Source organism: Suricata suricatta, chromosome 4 (genome assembly GCF_006229205.1).
Source record: "Suricata suricatta isolate VVHF042 chromosome 4, meerkat_22Aug2017_6uvM2_HiC, whole genome shotgun sequence".
In the NCBI taxonomy this organism is placed as follows: Eukaryota; Metazoa; Chordata; class Mammalia; order Carnivora; family Herpestidae; genus Suricata; species Suricata suricatta.
The window spans coordinates 157,264,968-157,268,923 of NC_043703.1; positions in this window are offsets into that span (position 1 = coordinate 157,264,968).

Consider the following 3,956-nt stretch of genomic DNA (forward strand, 5'->3'; position numbering starts at 1 on the left):
TCTGGAACTACAGGCTCCTCTAGGTGGACCTGCCCCCCCTTCTCCTCCCCTCCGTACTCCGTCAGAAGAATGAGTGAATAAAGGAGGGAATGAAAAAGAACGAACCTCAAATAAGACTTCGTAGCCCTCGCTGGCGGCTTGTGCAGAGGTTCGCCTCTGTGATTTCAGGACCCTGTGAGGTGCTGCCCTGGAGTCTCAGGACCCGCCCTGTCCCCTGGCTGCCACTCACCCCACCCCCCATTAGTGAAGCCACGTCCTCCAGGACTGGAGAGTCACAGTCACTGAGCTGGGAGGCTTGATGAGGAAATGACAGAACAAGGGAACTGCTCCCAGCAAAGGCCAGCACACCAGCAGGTCCTCAGTAAAGATGTTGCCTGAATCGATGGCGGCGGATCTGTACCCTGAATGCCAGCGCCATCATTTCCCTTATTATGAAACACTTCAAACACACACTAGAGAGAGAACATCGTGAACCCTCCCTGGGTGCCCAAGAACCAGCCAGTCCTAGCATCTTGCCATACTTGCTTCAGATGTTCATGTAAAAAATCAATTTCACAATACAGTGAAAGCTCCCTGGGCAGCGCCCCGCACCCCCAACTAAGAATTAACTAGACAAGAAAAGAGATCTGATGAAAAAGTTGTGTGTTGTTTTGCTGCCTAATGAATCATCTCTCCATTCCCAGTTTATGGCTTTAAACACAAATAAATACAAGTGATTAGATTTGTCCTTTCTTAGAACTGAACCTGACCCACTTACTTTATATGTCTTTGTTGAACTTGAACCAAAACTTGAAAAAGTAATTTCAAGATATTTTCTTAAATGAGGAGAATCAACCTAGTTTAACACGGGGTTGAGGAAAATGAGAGCGAAGTAAAAAAATCTGCGGCCAGCGTGAAACTTACAAAGGAGCTGTCAATCCACAAGCCCATTCAGTAAGCAAGGTTCTGGAAGGGGCCAGTGGGGTCAGGAAGGCAATTAGACATGGCCTCTGGGCACATTTGTTTCTCTGACCAGCATTATCCGGAAGAATCACACACGTCCACTTCTCGAACACCTACACACGCACATACACTCTTCTGTCCTTCACACATACACATTGTCCCACACGCCTTCCCCCATTACAAGTCTGTGTGTGTGCTAACATGTGTACCCCTCGGCCATACCTTACATGCGTACAGCACGCGCTTCAGACATACCTATGGCTCTTTGTCAAATCCAATCCTGTCTCTCATACTTGTTTCTTTCCAGAGCTACCAAATATTTCTCTCCCTTTCACACACACGTGCACACCCACATGCCTTGTCACACGAACATTTCTCTCCTTGGTACCTGCATTCTCCTCGTGCCCGTATTTCTGTTTCAGAGCCAACTCTTCGCATACTTCGTGCTTTCTGACACACACACATTTTCACACAGCTTCCCCCGGACACACATTTATTCTCTCACACATTTTCATATCTGTGTCTACTTGCTTATCTAGCCACACATACAAATATATACACAGTCCCCTTCCTGCCTTGGTACAAACAGCTTCCGCGTGTGATCACATTTATCCCAAGGAAATGCGGCAGAGCGGAATTAGCATGAAGCCTTTAGAACCCCCATCTGTGTCTGTCAAGCAGTTTAGAATCATTTGTTACCAGCATGCCACGTGTTTCTATAGAAAGAGCGCTTCTAAATCACTTCAAGCTTAAACCCCGCTTGCTTGAATTCCCCCCAAATGAGAGTGGCTAGGTGCATTGGTTTGTTTGGGTCACCATAAAGAGCACCACAGATTGGGTTGCTTAAGCCACAGAAATGTGTCATCTCACGTTCTGCAGGCTGGCAGCCCACAGAGGTGTCAGTGCAGGTGGCTTTCCACTGAAGACTGTGAAGGAGCATCTGTTCCCGTCCCACCATCTTTGATTTGTAGACAGCTGTCTTCCCTCCGTATGAATGTCCAAACTTCCTTTCTCCTGAGGACACCAGCCACTGAATGACGACCCACTGTGGTGACCTCATTGTAGTTTGATTACTTCTGCAAAGACCCTTTCTCCAAATAAGGTCACATTCTGAGGTGCTGGGGGTAAGGACTTCAATTTAGGAATGTGGAAAGGGGCAGGAATAAGGAACACACATAACCGTTAACAGTAGGGTTTGTCTTGTTTCTACGGGTGCCCCATCCACCTCGGTTTTAGCCGGGATATTGACCACCCAAAATTCAGAAGCCCTTTTCAGTGGACTCTCCGAGGTGACACGGCTCCGCCTGGTGGAAAGTCGAGACGCTACACTTCAGCACATGATAGACCAGCTTGTAAGGCGACTGCTAGCCGTCTTCTTGGTTGGTATCCAATGCATGATAGATAGATAAACAAAGAAGAGTCAGAAGGGCAAAACAAAGTTGGTGCCACTGATGTAGGTCATGGGGGTAGAGCATGGAGGGTGAACATTTAGGTAGAGCACTTGGAACCATAAGATACTAGTAAGCAAACTGGATTGTGCTTATATAGAATTGAGGTGGAATAGAATGCAATAATTTAACTTTGATGAGACTTGCTTTTAAAATCCGGTTGCAACATAGGCGCACACTGACAATTGAACACTGGACCTTCATAATTAGTAAAAGGAGAAAGACTTACATGATCTGAAGAGAAACCAGAGTATGGACCTTCATAATTAGGAAGGATGAAATTATATAAAAGTTTGAGATGCTCTGCTCCAATAATACATATAGAAATAAAGGACTCTGCCGAGTGTGCAGCAAAGTTTAAAACCCACCATGATCATCACTAACGGCATTTACAGAACAAAACTACATAGAACTGAAGACAGTGTAAATGATAAAACAAGATCACTGTAGATATTGTCACCTATCACACTTAACTTCTTCATTCTCTTTTTCTCCAAAAAAAAATACCTCTGGGCACCTGAGTGCCTCAGTAGGTTGAGTGTCCAACTTTGACTTAAGTCATTATCTCGCAGTTTGTGGGTTCAAGCCCCATGGAGAGCGAGCACTGATAGCGCAGAGCCTGCTTCAGATTCTCTCTCCCACGCTCTCTGCCCTCCCCCACTCGTTCTCTCTCTCTCTCTCTCTCTCTCCCCCCCGAATAAACATTAAAAATTTTTTTAAATAAGACACCTCTTGGGAGTTTATTCCTCCAAGAATGTAGTATCATACATTGGTATCACATGTATAATGTGCACACATGTATAATACACATGGATTATTGTAATGGGTCCCAAATTTCATATGTGTAACTCACTGAACTGACATGTCAGACTTAGCCCAAATGCTTTAGCATCAACAAAGAAAAATTCCTATTCTGGCAGTTGGTAGCTTCTTGATGTATAGCTTCTTTCTGTTCAGAAGAACGAGGATGTCTTATTGAGAAATGTATTAATACAAAGTGAACAATGCTATTTAAGGGCCAAGTGAAAATTTTATCTGCTTTATCACATTTTCCTTACCCTCAGCTCTTGCAAGAGGGAATGTAAATTGGTGCAACTTCTTTGAAAGACCATTTGACAATATCTATCAAAATCACCAGGGCGTCTGGGTGGCTCAGTCGGTTGAGTGTCCAACTTTGGCTCAGAGCATGATCTTGCAGTTCATGAGTTCGAGCCCTGCATCGGGCTCTGTGCTGACAGCTCAGAGTCTGGATCCTGCTTCGGATTCTGTGTCTCCCTCTCTGCCCCTTCCCTGTTTGCACTCTGTCTCTCTCTCTCAAAAATAAACAAACTTTAAAAGTATTTCTTTTTGGGGCGCCTGGGTGGCTCAGTCGGTTAAGCATCCGTCTTCGGCTCAGGTCATGATCTCGCGGTTTGTGGGTTCCAGCCCCGCATCAGGCTCTGTGCTGACAACTCAGAGCCTGGAGCCTGCTTCAGATTCTGTGTCTTCCCCTCCTGCTGCCCCTCCCTTGCTCATGCCCTGTCTCTCTCTGTCTCTCAATAATAAATACAAATGTTTAAAAAAAAA